At 42.0% G+C, this 13,855-nt stretch overlaps 1 protein-coding gene and 1 long non-coding RNA gene across 7 annotated transcripts in view; one reads left to right on the top strand and one right to left on the bottom strand.

Annotated features, from left to right (window-relative positions):
- Window positions 1-13,855, top strand: part of Fndc3b (fibronectin type III domain containing 3B) — a 288,833-nt gene that overhangs the window by 136,252 nt on the left and 138,726 nt on the right. The gene's annotated exons all lie outside the window — the stretch shown is intronic.
- LOC143441952 (uncharacterized) lies at window positions 10,532-13,267 on the bottom strand. The gene is made up of 2 exons (XR_013109749.1): window positions 12,851-13,267; window positions 10,532-11,434 (listed from the first exon to the last, which is right to left on the bottom strand). It is a non-coding gene; the product is annotated as an uncharacterized LOC143441952 (long non-coding RNA).

Below are 13,855 nucleotides of genomic sequence, written 5' to 3'. Positions count from 1 at the left end.
CCATATTTTCAAAATGGAAACTTTTTAAGCTCTTGTTTGTTTGTTTTCAGTGCTGATGACTGAACCCAGAGACTGAGAGCACTCAGCAAATGCTCAACCAGTGAGCTAGGTCCCTAGTTTGTCCAAAGTTTAGTTCTTACATTTATGCTAATAAAAATGTCATTGTGACAGCCTTCTGTCACTGCATACATGGGTCATGGTAGCAAGTTATGCCCAGAGAGGGAAGAGAATTTGTGGCTTAAGAGGAGTCTTACGTAGTGTTGCTATCTTTCAAAACTGACCGTTTAATGAAACGTTCTAAGCATTTTCTTCTGAAATCCTATAGGGAGAGAGGAATTACATCCATAGAAGAAATAACCTGACTGGACGTATATGGCTTCTTTTGCTCATGTTTCCCTCTGATTTTCTTGTGGGATGTCTGTTGATGTTCTTCAGGTACAGGACAAGCAGTGCCCCTGCTCTTAAAGCAGCTGACAAGGCAGGACAGGCCTGGAGAAGCTGCGGGTGGGCGAACAGGCTCTCTTCTGTAGCCGCCATCTTAGCTGGAATCTCAGCAGATGGGCACAGAGCTACCCAGTCATTCCTTATCTATTCACATACAGATGGAAATCGGGGTGTCTCCCATCACTTCCTTGTCCTTTCAGGTCTTTACAAATGATGCTTTGGCTTGAATGCAGTTGTGAATACGTGTACATAGTTTCTAGGAAAGCATTTGGTACCCAGTGCATTGTGCCTTTGGGAACAAAGACACTTTGTTTAGAGAGTTTGTCCCAAGTTGGAGCTGGAGTCTGAAAAGGGGCCCATGTCGTCTCCCGCTTTCTCCTGCAAAGTCTTCAGAAAGCTGATGTTTGCTGAGTGCACGGCTGTACTCACTGTCCAAACAGCTCTCTGTTTGCCAAGCGGGAACATATTGCCGCCTCTGTGAGGCACTCCATCATGCCTTGAATGGATCCTCTTGTGTTCAGATTTTCTGACTCAAAGAGGGAGAGAGAAATATTTCTTTCAGGCCTCAACATTCACTGTAGCATCCAGAGTCTCATCAGGCCCTTAGAAATCACACATGCCACAGAAGCACTTCTCAAGGGGAGCAAGAGAGGAGCAGAGAGAAAGGAAGACAGGAAGAGACAGCTCTATTGAGAGGCCTTTCTTCTAGCCCTCTGTAAGCAGCTTTTGTAAATAAACAGGCTCTTTTGGCAAATAGAATTGTGAGAATACTCCCCCATTTTTCTAAAGCAGAAATAAAACTTCCTGCAGGGACTTTCCAAGGGATGGTGCATTTCTGCTCACTATTATCAAGCACACCCTAAAGTACAGTGGCACCTCACCACAGCATGAAATACACTCGTGCTATCCTACCAAGTAAGTAGGTGACAGGTTTTCATCACACCTGAACAATTCTCAAGCTGTGAAGGTTAGCTGATGTAATGGACTTCCTCTTGCTTTGTAAACTTGCCCTTACATTTTAGAGTTCCAAACTTACAATATACAGAAGAGTAAAGATAAAGTTTTTGTTGTTACATTCTGTACTGAAGTCTATGGTAATTGTATGTTCTGGTGAAGTCTAGTATTTGCTAATACAAACTGAGATCTTGGTTTCTGGGAAAATGTAGCCTCCCCTGATGGTTAGCGATTGTTCTGGGCTTTAAAGTTTGGGAAATCTTTGTTGAGTGCAGAGGGACAACCATCCCATTTATAGACTATCTCTGGAAGCATGCAACAAGATGCTTACTTACTTTGATCTCAACAGGCTACTAAGTACTCGTTATATGCTGGGCAAGCCTTGCTTGGTATTGTGGAGAAAACACAGAGGGCTTTCTGTAGTTGACTACCCGATACAAATGGTTTTATGAGTGGAAGGGGAGATTCTTATTCAGCAATAAAACACACTGCCTGGTCTTCGTCAGTGAGGATGAGCCCAGCTGCTATAAAGGAGTTCTTGGCTCACTCAGTAGATGCAGTGTCCACTGCTTTGCTTGTCTGCGTCTTACTCCTTATCTGTACTACCTGTGCCTGGAAATGAGCAGCTCCAACCTTAACGGCTTGTATCTGGACTACACTAGACTAGGAAAGGTCAGCTCTGCCTCTAGTGCCAAGATGATGACAACCAGCTAGCTGGTCCAGCAAGCTGAACATCTGCGAGGCCCTCTTGTGAGCGTTTGATGCATGCCAACTCTTTCTCTTAACCAGTACCAGTCTTGTGAGAGTGATACTACATGTGGGATATTTCTCATCTGAAATGCTCAGAGCCAGAAGTGTTTTTGGAATATCCGAGTGTTAAATGTCTGTGTACACTGGCACACAAATTTTTAAGTTTGGATCATTTTAGATTTCAGAACACTTTGGATTAGGTATGTTCAACCTATATCAAGTTCTTCATTTCAGTGGAAGACTGGGGCATAGAGAGAGGTTTAGTAACATGCCCAGGACCACACCGTTTATAATTGGTGGAGTTTGAGGTTAAATCTGTAGGGGTGTGGTCTTGTCATCTCTGCTATAGCTTTGCAGTGGGGGGCTGGACAGTCAAAAGACTGGACTTTACTCTTCCAGGACCTTGTTCAAATTCTCTTAATTTTTTTGGAGTGTGTATTAAAACAGAGGTGTATAGAAGTGTGTATTGATGGATACTGAAAACCCAACATTTAATGAAGCTAAGATAACTTTAAATAATGTATTCAGTAGGAGAAAAATCTGTTTTTATTATGGAAATAAGTTTAGTGCTTAACTCATTTCTTGTCTTAGGTTATAAATTGATTGAATTGTGTTATGGTCTGATAGGGAAAGCTAGCCATTTTGCTCAGAACTACTTGGCAGTTTGATTTTGAATCTCAAATACATTAATCATTTTAAAGTATCTGAGTAAAATCAGGATGTATATATTCATGTATGTACACATACATGTATGAATAGTAATGTATGGTATGTAAATGAGAATAGAATGAGAATAGAATATATGCCTAGGGTCTTGTCTTTGTGCATGTGTGTGTGTGTGTGTGAGTGTGTGTGTGAGAGAGAGAGAGAGAGAGAGAGAGAGAGAGAGAGAGAGAGAGAGAGGAGGGAGGGAGAGAGAACATTTTCTAATTTTTTAATACTGCGTGCTCATGTGGCTGTTGGATAGTGTAACTAGCTTTTTTCAACATTCTGGTGCTAGTCAGGCCTATTGCAGGCTCTTGGGGGAAACCCAGTTCCTAGCATTATTGGTACCTGATCTATCCAGAGGTATCAACCTCTTTTGCTGAGTAATTGTGGTAAGAGAAGTAGTTGTGTGTACTTTCAGGATTATGAAAAAGCTATTCAAGGATTCAGCCTTCAATTTCAAGAGTAATGAGACTGGTAGCTTGTTTAGGCATACGGTGCCTGGCTTTCATAAATTCTAAATGTTTTCATTAGTGAAAAAAAGCTTAGTTTCAGAACACTTTATATTTAAAGTTAACTCAAGTGAAACCCATGACAGGATATGGCAACAGAGTATCTGCATTTTATTCTCAGTGATCAGTTGGTCATTGTGTGGCAACGATGCTGGTGGGTTTGTTTCTGTTAGGTTTGAGATACCAGGGCGATAATGATTTCCCATATATTGAACATACAGGGATTGACAGCATGTGATATTTTTAGAATCCAATTTCAAAAGCGATGCAGACTATTAGAAGTGCCCATGGGGATGCCTGCAGTTCCAGCCACATTATAGATGGAGGGAAGAACAATATCCTAAGTAGTTTGTTGCTTGCTGCTGGTAGGATCCAACTGCCGAGGTTCCTGAAGGCTTGCTTTATGTAATTGAAGTTCCCTGTAGTTTGCGCGCCTGTTAGAAAGAGTTTCAGATTGCTGCTTGTTAAAAAGGAACACGTTCTAATTTGGGTCATTAAACAAAGGAATTTGCTGCATTTTGAGAAAATGAACTTGATTTTATCTGAAATATTCTGACTGTTGACCAGAGAGTCTGTTCAGCAGTTTACACCTTTAAATGGGAATTGTCTGGATGACCATGTTCCCCAAGAGAATTCTGATGCTGTGTTCTTGGCTATCAGCAGCAGCAGAAATATTTACAGTCTTATTAACTGATCCAGGTCATGCAAGGCCAAGTAAAGTCCCTGACACACAAACATGAAAGACCGTTCATATCCCCAGAATGCAGTAAAGTCCACTGTGGTGACAATGTTTGTGGATTGACTACAGCTGGAGCTCATTGGCTGGCTGGACTAGCCAGCTGGAGAGCATCAGGTTCATGATACCCTTTGTCAGAAAACCAGGTAGAAAGCTATCAAGAAAGATAGTTCAAATTGATTTACTGGCCTCTGCATGCACGCACGTATACAGAATATATATATTCTACAGACACACATATGCTCATACATGCACAAATCGCTTTCTTAAATATATCATCACCTGTCTGTTTTGTACTAAGACACATAGTATGTTCTATTAAGCTATCAGAGGGCACTGGTAACGATAGAAAAAAATGCAATAATCGTACAGACTGCTGCTTAATACAGTGCTCATTATTCTCTCTTATAAAGTCCTATGTTGTGTTGCTGTGGAAGTACAGGAATTGATTTATTAAGAGGAAGATGGAGAACTATTTTTAGACAAATTATACTCATCTCTGCTAATTGAAGTATATTCAATTAAATACCCATTATCAGGATAAAATTTATGGCACTCTGCTAGTATCTTATTATTTTTTTTCTCTCCATGTTAAAATAGTATACTGAAGTTAAGACTCAGTTTATTGAGCTTAAAGTAACTACAAATAAACTATACTTAAGGGATTTTTGAATGTGTTTATTTTTCCTAGGATGTATGTGGCTTGTTGTTCTCTTGTGTGTACGTTGTTAAATGTGTGATGTGTGTCTGCGAGTGGGTGTGTGCTAAGGGGTATGTGTGGAGGCCCAAGGACAACTCTCAGGTGACAGCCCTCACCTTTCCAGCTTGTTTGGACACAAGGTCTTTTTGCCATCACCTCAGCCAGGTTGTTTAGCTTCAAAGCTCTGGAGACTCTCCTGTCTCTGCTTTTATTTCCCTTAAGAGCTCTGGGGTCACAGATGCTTTTGGTGCTGGTTTCTGTTTTTCTGTGGGCTCTAAGGAATCCAGACTCGTGTCATCAGGCAAGTACTGTACCCAGCAGGCTGTCTCTCTACCTGTAGTTTACTGCTTCGTTGCCCCTTGTTGCCTATCCTACAGAATTGGCACAGGAATATCTACATCAAAACTAGTGGATCATTTGTTGGCAGTGGGGTGGAAGGGTAGATGTCTGGCTTATGAAAAAAGAAGCAGACCCAGAAGTCTGGTAGTCAACATTTTCTAAAGGCCTCACATTCTGATATAGCAGGCACCCAATCATGACAGCAAGAAAGACTTTAGTGAACATCCATCCACAGCCCTTGTCTAGAATCTGTAATTATAGAGGTAAGTGAGGTCAGTGAGATCATCCAGAAGGAAGCATGGAAAGAAACCGTTGGGTTCCCTTTCTCCCAGGCAAAACTCAATGTCATTCCTGCTACAACCTCCAAAGGGCTGGCATTGCAGGCGTGTGACTCCATACCTGGTTAGTGGGGCTGACTTTTGAAAGTGAAGCTTTAGCTGTTTGGGAAGAATTGCTTGTTTCTGAGGTTCTAGAGCACAGTGTGGGGGATGAGAAAGTACGTTAAGTACAGACACAGAAGCCCTCAAGTATCCTGTTACTGGGAAGGTGGCTGGTCAGCTTGGCTCAGCTCTCTAGACCTTTCCAGCCTTCCCAACCTCCCCAAATTTCCTGCAAGTATGGACCTTACTCCAAGCACTGAGAGATGGTAGTCTAGGCTACGTGAGTCTAGCCTCCTTGCCAGTGTTGTTCCTTATCCAGTCCTCAGCTGCCCCTGCTTTTGCCCTAAGAGGGAAAGGCCTAGCTGTGTAAGCACGGCCTGGCTGTAGGAACTCTCCTCTTCTTGCTGGCCTCCTCTGTGTGGCTTAGTGAAGACAGCGATGGGGCTATATACAACTTATCGTCTCCTAGCCCATTATCATCAGGTCATGGCCATTAGGCAGATCAGGGAACTTTTGTTAGTAAGCTAAACACCTTTGTAAAACTAAAGTTCACTTTAGAAAATCATGGGGCTTTGAAGGACACCTTCCACTAGTGATAATGGGTGCTTGCTTGCAAGCAAGGGGGCTTCTCAGCAGAACGGAGAGGATGCATCGTGATTCTGTTTTGTGGAACATTTGATTTTTTGCCCTTACTCTAGCTATTTCTATAACAACTCTGGATTTTTTGGGGCGGTGGGTAGTTCTAGTCTATGGATCATGGGCCTGTCTGCTGTGCTTTTGAACTTGAACCAAGCTAGTAAACTGTAGGACGTTATCAGTACAATGTGTTAGGATGTTGTCAGAGCACTCTGTTGGAACAAGTTTAGGTATAAAGGTGACTGCAGACATACCCTTGGGAGCAGTTGTAAGGGAACCTGCCTGTGTGGTTTGCTTTGTAACTCCATGAGAGTAGGGTTGCTAGGGAATACTATCTTGGTAAAGCTATACGTTATAACAATTTGCTTTCAGCTTTCTGATGGGTGATGGCTTTAGAGTTATTTCATTTGTCACAGATGAATAATGTGAATCAGCTCATGTGAAATGCAATCCTGTGTTGCTATCTGGTTCATAATTTCAGTACCATTTTCAAACTTGCCAACTAGAACATGGCCATGGACAAAGTAGCGCAATTCATACGCACCCCTAAGGCTTCCAAGAGCCCCAGGTTTGCCTCACCTCTCTGCTCATCTCAGAAGAAGAGGGCTTTGTGAAGAATTACATGTGGTGGGCCCAGGTGTCTGGAGAGAAAGAACATCCTTTATCCTCTTCATTCTCCTTGCTCCCTCCCCTCCCCTCCTCTCCTTTCTTCTCTTCCTCTTTCCCTGTCTCTTTTGATACAAGGTTTCATATAAACTTGCTTGCCTAGAACTTACATGTAGTCAAGGATAACCTTGAACTCCTAAGCTTCTTGTCTCTACCTCATGAGTTCTGAATTTAAAGGTACGGGCTAACATGCTTTGTTTATGCAGTACTAGAGTAAGACACAGGACTTTTCTGCATGCTAGGCAAGTAAGCCACAAGCCCCCGAGAGTGAAGAAAGCTGCTGAAAGAAAATGGCCAGTAACTCCATTAAAAGCCCCAAATACCCAGAGCCTTGGAGAACGCTCCTGTCAGGATGGTTTATTATAGTTCTCCCGAGTTGCCCTATAATGAACAGTCTGTCATTTTGATTCTTCATTACTCATGTTATAAACCTGAATAGTATTCTTTAACAGCATTGCTTGCATTTCATCTCAAGATGTGATTCAGATGTAATTGAAATACCTTTATTCAGTAGATGCAGTGTTGGGAAAATTTTACATTGTGTAAGATCACTTGATGTTTCTACTAGGAATTCTGGGTACGGTTTCTTCCCTCCTTTCCCAGAAACCTCCTTGAGTTTGTTTCTGATTGAATAGTGAATGGTCCTCTACACTACATGAGGTATTGGGAGTATCTATCCATCTGATATCACAACAGGTAGCAGACAAACACCTTGGAAAGGGCTGGCTTTAAAAATGGGGCTTGGAGATGCCACCATGATGACCAGATCTCTAGTCCTCATGTAGGTGAAGGGTGGACATGGCAGTCCACTTGTAATTCCAGCATTTGGACAATAGAGTTAGAAAATTCCGCCGGCAAGCTAGACTAGCTGAAGCAGCTATCGAGTGAGAGACCGGAGTCAGTATGTAAGGTGGAGAGTGGTTAGGGAGTACATCTGATGATGGGCTCTGGCCTCATGTGTGTGTGCCCACACAGCCACCTGCATCATGTGCACACATCCCCCATGTAGAGCAGATAGACAGACAAACACTCCTGCACTGATGCGCAGGGCTGTGAAGTACTATGACCTTTCTATGCTTTTGTCTCGGGCGTGGTCATCACTCACAGGGATTGTAGATGTGAAGTATCCATCAGGACCTATTTCTCAGTAGTACTGAGTTGCGTTTGTGTCACTTGTTAAGTTGAAGCTTACAGGGTCCCAGCTCACGTGTAAACATGTACATCCGTGGACATAGGCCACCCCCATAATGAGGAAGCCCATCCCAAGAAGTCTGAACTGAGTAATTATTAGCAACTACAACCTACAGGGTGGTGCCAGATATTTTTCAATCATGCAGGTAAATCTTATTCCTAACTTGGATTCAGACAGCATGAAGGGCAGAGCCCCAAGATCTCAGAAACCAACTTGAGCTTCAGGTTGGAAATGAGAACGAACTTGGTGTCTCTCATGCTTCCAAAATTCAGGCTGCCCCTTTCGTGGGTCTTCTGTCTCACTCCTTAGTCATTTCTATGTCTTAGACACACCAAGAACCTGTGCTGCTGAAGACGTCGAGACTGTAAGCCTAAGAGCATGCTGGGACAGTGTCTATCACAGACTTCAAGGCAAAAGCAGGGTCCCAAACTGGCCCCTTGTGTGGCACCTTGCACAGCTGCTCATTTGTAAACCCTGCTCCACACTTAGGGATGGAAGCATCCTTCCTTCTCTTTAATGTTGCTGGACCCTTGCCTTCCGGCACAGTCCGACTGGGTGTAACAAAGATGTGTTGAGTTCAACAAAGTAGCAACAAGAGTTTTAAAAACCTGAGTTCAAGATTCGATTACAGGCCCCCGCCTGGGACCTGATCTCTTTGACGGTTTTAAAGCCTTCTCTCTATAGTTCTGAATTTAAATCTGGTTCTTTCAAACTGGTGTTAGCACAGTGTGCATGCAGAAAATGGCTCACCAATCCCTTTACTGTTCACTTCCAGTGTGAGGGTTTAAAATATTTCTCAAGTATCATAAGAGTAATTGCTACATGTAGCCACAAAGCCCTTTGCCTCTAAAAAGAAAACTGCTGAGCTCTGTGTGGTAGTTGGTTGCTTTTGTGGATTGGTTGTGAAACCCTGGTGACTTTTCATTTCTTTCCACATCTTGCATAATAAATGTTTATTGAATTGAAATTAATAAAATATTAACCAATGTATTATAGCACTATGTATTCACACAGTAACTGCGTAGATTGTTCTAAAACATGAAGTCTAAGGCTCCTTGATAGTAAGATTATTTAGGTAGGTGTCTTGAGCTTATTTAAACTAAAGGAAGTTAGGATTTCAGCTTTAAACCCTGGTCTTTTGTTGCCTTTCATCTTGTTTTGCAAACTCAGTTCTTCAAGGCGTGCTTTGAAAGAAAGAAAACTTATATTTTAAACTGACAGGGCAAACAGATTTTGAGCCTTGTCTTTTGAAATGAGAAGATGCCAGTGGCCTGGGGTTGAAATCTCTGCCCAGCTCAACTTTGGCTCTTGGTAGCAATTTACTTCAGGAGTGTGCCTCGGCTGCCATTGTAGTCATTTGCTTTTCAGGGCAGTGGTCAGGCCAGCTGGAAATTCTGGTACAGAAGACTCACTTCTAGAAAGCAAGGGCTGGTCCTTTGACATCCAGCTGTGCCAGCCCGCTGAGGAAGTTAGGTATACTGAACGAGCTCTCTCTCAGTTTCCTAGAAACTAGAACAAGGAAGTGTAAGCAGGGGGAGGTGGAGGGAAATACAGAGATCCAGAGACAGACAGAGAGAGGGTGGGGAATAGGGATATGGGGCTTGATAGTAAATGAAAGAAAAACAACTTCTGCTTCCTTTTCCACTTCTTATTATCTAAATTGCAATCTACATATTTTTCATTAAAAATAGGGTATAATTTTGCAGCTCAAAGTTAGAACTATTGGGAGAAATATCTGTGAAGGGCAAAACAAGTTCCCTGCTCTCTTGTCTCTCTCCCAGTGACGTTGCAGGGCTCCGGCTGTGCAATTCTCCTATCTCTCTTCTATGCAATGTTAAAGTTGCTGAATCGCCAGTTTCTGGTGGTGCTTTTGGAGATGCTGGACCTGTGCCCCACCAACCTTTCCTCAGAGCAACCCCTGAAATTAGCAGGTGCTCCTCTCTTCAGATAACTATAGTAGCCTAGGCCAGATCCAAACCCAGGCTTCTCTAAGGATAGGGCTGTATTCTTCAAGTCAACTCTTAATCTTGGAAAAAAAATATAGGTTAGAGAAAGCAGTGTGCCTTCCTCATTTTTCTGGGACCAAAGGGATATGCTTAGTGCCTAGCATACGGAATGACTCTGTAAAAGTTTGGTTTCCTTCTTCCTACCAGCCCCATGACCTCAGAAATAACCCTCAGACTGAAAATACATTTACAAATACCTTGGCCATATCACTGCTGGGCCTTGGGAGTCACTCCACTGTGGTTTGATTAGACTCCCCTCCTGTTTTCAGGGCTGCTGTGACTCTCTTGATCTCTTCTTTTGAGAACTGTCTATTTGATTCCTTTGCTTATCTTTTAAATGAGGTGTTTTTTTTTTGGTTTTGTTTGTTTATTTGTTTTTTGTTGAAGTATAAGCATTCTTTGTGTTCTGGATAGAAGTCTCTTATCAGATGGGATTTGCATGTTGTCCATCCTACAGTTTTTATTTTCTTAGTAACAACTTGAATGCACAAAGGTTTTCATTTCAATGGGGTTCTTTTTTTTTTTTTTTTTTTTGTGATACTTGTGGTATTATGTCTGACTCTTACCAAGTAAGAGTGTCATAAAGACTAAGTCCACATTCGTCCATGAATATTCCAAATATTCAATGAATATATTTAGGTCTATGCCTAGTTTTGAGTTAATCATTATATAGGATCTCACACAGAAGCCCAAATTTATTCATTTTGCCTCATTGTTTTGTTTTTAATGTAGCTACATTAGCTCAATAAACATTCTCCTTCCAGTTCTACAAGCTGTACATGTAGCAGCTTTCATCTGACTCCATAATAGTTTCTGTCTCTCTAGCTAGACTTCCTAGTTCTTTCAAACAAAAGCCTCAATGTATCATGTAAGCTTCTGTCTTAATTTATGTGATACCTCTACATGTCTGCAGAGATGCACGTGCGTGTAACCAGTGTATTTAAGTAAGACTTTGGACAGTTTACAAGATTCTTTCAAAATGTTTGACAGGTCTCATAGGCTAATGATTTCCCAGTATAGGCAAAGGAGCAAATGTATTTGTTTGAGAGACATTTCTCCCCTCTGAATTTAGGGAATGCTGGTGACTTGAACAGTTCCCTCCCCCAGTATCCTTTTTGTTTTTAACTCAATGTTTTGGCTCAGTAAATATTCGGGTTCCAGTTCTCCAAGCTGTCCATCCTTTGGTGAGAATGTACTAGAATAGCAGAGACAGCTGCATTTTTAGATGATGGAAAAGGGAAACTGAGCTTCTTAGGGAAGGATGACAGCAAGACCATTCTCTGTGAGGCTAGCTCAGGAAGGAAGGCAGTAGCTTCTCACATAGCCAGTGGATCTGGAGCAACCTTGAGGTTCCACAGCACAGTTGACTCGCAGACGCCATTAGAGTGTGTCTGAAGTGGCTTTGATGATGCTGCTAGGAAAAAGAGATGAAGCATGTGCAAGACATTTAGCAACTCCTGACATCAAGGCCAGGAAGAAAGCGTTTCTAGCTGTAAATCACTTGCTTGCCCTACACTCCCTAAAACATTTTATACAAATGGCTTTAACAGTTTTTAAGGCCATACTTGGGATTAAGGGACTGTTAGCTTGGTATACATTTTGGTAATTAAAAAGCCATATTTCACTGACCCCTGTAACTATGAAATACTTGACGTTTTGTGTGTTAAGGAAGAGTTGCCCAGTAAGTACATAGTATATGGTTGTATACACTTCTTGACTTTATACATTATAAGGGCACATGATATTTTAAAACTTACTTCTTATAGTGTAATTATAACAAAAAAGAGAATGCAACAAATAGCAGTCACGGAGGGTACTAGGGCTGGAGAGGTGGCTTATTGGTTAAGAGCACTGGCTGCTTCTTCAGAGGAACTGGGTTCAAGTCCCAATATCCACATGGTGGCTCACAACCACCTGTAACATCAGTCCTAGCAGATCAGATTCTTTTTTGGCCTCCTTGGGTACACATAATACACAGATGCATAATGCACAGGCCAAACATCTATACACATAAAATAAAAATAAAGGTACTAAATTATCAAAAGCATTGATGAATAAGGAATAGACATGTGCTCATTACTCACACGCTACTTTTTCAGGTGTTAGCGAACTTAATGTTTACACCTGACCTTATGAAGTAGACATTTTTATTTCCACTTACAACTGTTGAGAAGTGAGACTCAGAGAGGCTCAACGAGTTTGTTGTTCAAGGACTCACAGAGGTTAGAGACCAGGGGGAGAAATCGTTCGGTGAAGCTGAGTGAGTTGATTTTTGGATTTCAAAGCTAGTGCAGTTCTTTTTAAGGAAATCAATTCAAATAGAGATATAAAGGAGATGCCTGTAGTTTCGGTGGCTGGACTAAAGATGCTGGGGGTGATGCAGAACATGAACTTGGAAACCAACACCTTTAGCGCTTAGCAATTGCTTTACTTCTACTTAAAAATAAATTGGCGTCATGCAGTGGTTCATTGTTTTGGAGGCACAGTAAAAATCGAACTCAGAGTCTTGAAAATGTGAAGCCCCATTGTGTTCTACATTGAGCGACGATGCATGTCACGCCACACTCCGTTTGCTTTTGATAAGAGACACACATGAGACCCCTGGGTTTGTGAGCATAGAGATACTCAGAGAGTTCACTGATGTGATGTGTTATCCTTGAACTTGCAGCTAGCTCTCATCTGGAACCTTCCTTGATGTCCTGCACCCTTTCTACTCTCTGCTCTTTCTCTGGAGACTTGCAGACCTGCTTATGCCAGTCCTTTCCACCCTGCTGTCACGGTCACAACCCTGTGATGCTGCATTATGATGGGAAAGCTGCATTATGCTTACCTGTAAACGCAGTGACTAGGCGGCAGGACCTGTCTTCTTCTGCCATGTAAAGTGGCGCCACCATTTCTCCTGGGTTTGTTCCAGCTGGGCAGTTCTCACTGCTGGCTGCACAATACCCACCAGGAGAAAGCATAATCCACACAGTGCCTGGGCCAGGAAGCTCACCTCACAATGAAATCCATCTCTTGGGGTTGACATTTGGGGGTGGGTTACTAACTCCACGTGAGAGCTAGTCAGGAAAAGTAAGTTCTAAGTTCCCTTTAGGGAAATTGTTGGATTGTAGGATCCTTGGAAGGATGTCGACTTGTTTTTGGTGTATGACAGTTAGTTTGTGATGAAATATTAACCCGAACTACATCTTAGGTAACTGTTAACCTTGCCATTCATTAGCCTGCCTTAATCGTATAGTTAACACTCATTGATAGAAGCCCCAACTAGCATGCACAACGCCCTTATAGGCTCCCCACTGTCGCATAAAACTGGCCATGGTGGGAGCTCTAGACTAGCCTGGACTACATGAGACCCTGTCTCTAAAAGGGATGGGGGTGGACAACTCCAGCCACGAAACATTCATTGAATTAACTTCTGTTAGTTTAATGTTTTACTTTGAAAAGTAGAAATTAATTCTGCATGTAATGTTGCCTAATTTTAGAAGATGATCTGGTTTTCTCCCTGCTTAATGAGAGACAAATCAAGAAGCTGATGGACTTTGTCATTGTTTATTTATGATATTGGAGATTAAACCTAGGCTCTTACATGTATTAAACAGGTATTCCACCACTGAGCTATACCCAAGCCTTTCAAAAGCACCCCAACTTTGTATTTTAAAGTAGTGTTCTATAAAGATGCCCAGGCAGGCCTTGAACTTGTGATTTTCCAGCCTTAGCTGCTCAGCTAGCTGGAATTACAGGATTGTATAACTGGGTCCAACTGGTTTGGGGCATTTTAAAGATTTTCTTCCTTTCACATTAATGGTAGGTTATAATGAATTATTGAAAATAAAAA

Source organism: Arvicanthis niloticus, chromosome 4 (assembly GCF_011762505.2).
Source record: "Arvicanthis niloticus isolate mArvNil1 chromosome 4, mArvNil1.pat.X, whole genome shotgun sequence".
NCBI classification, from domain to species: Eukaryota; Metazoa; Chordata; class Mammalia; order Rodentia; family Muridae; genus Arvicanthis; species Arvicanthis niloticus.
The sequence above is the reverse complement of the archived record's forward strand: the minus strand, read 5'-3'. Positions and strand labels throughout refer to the sequence as shown.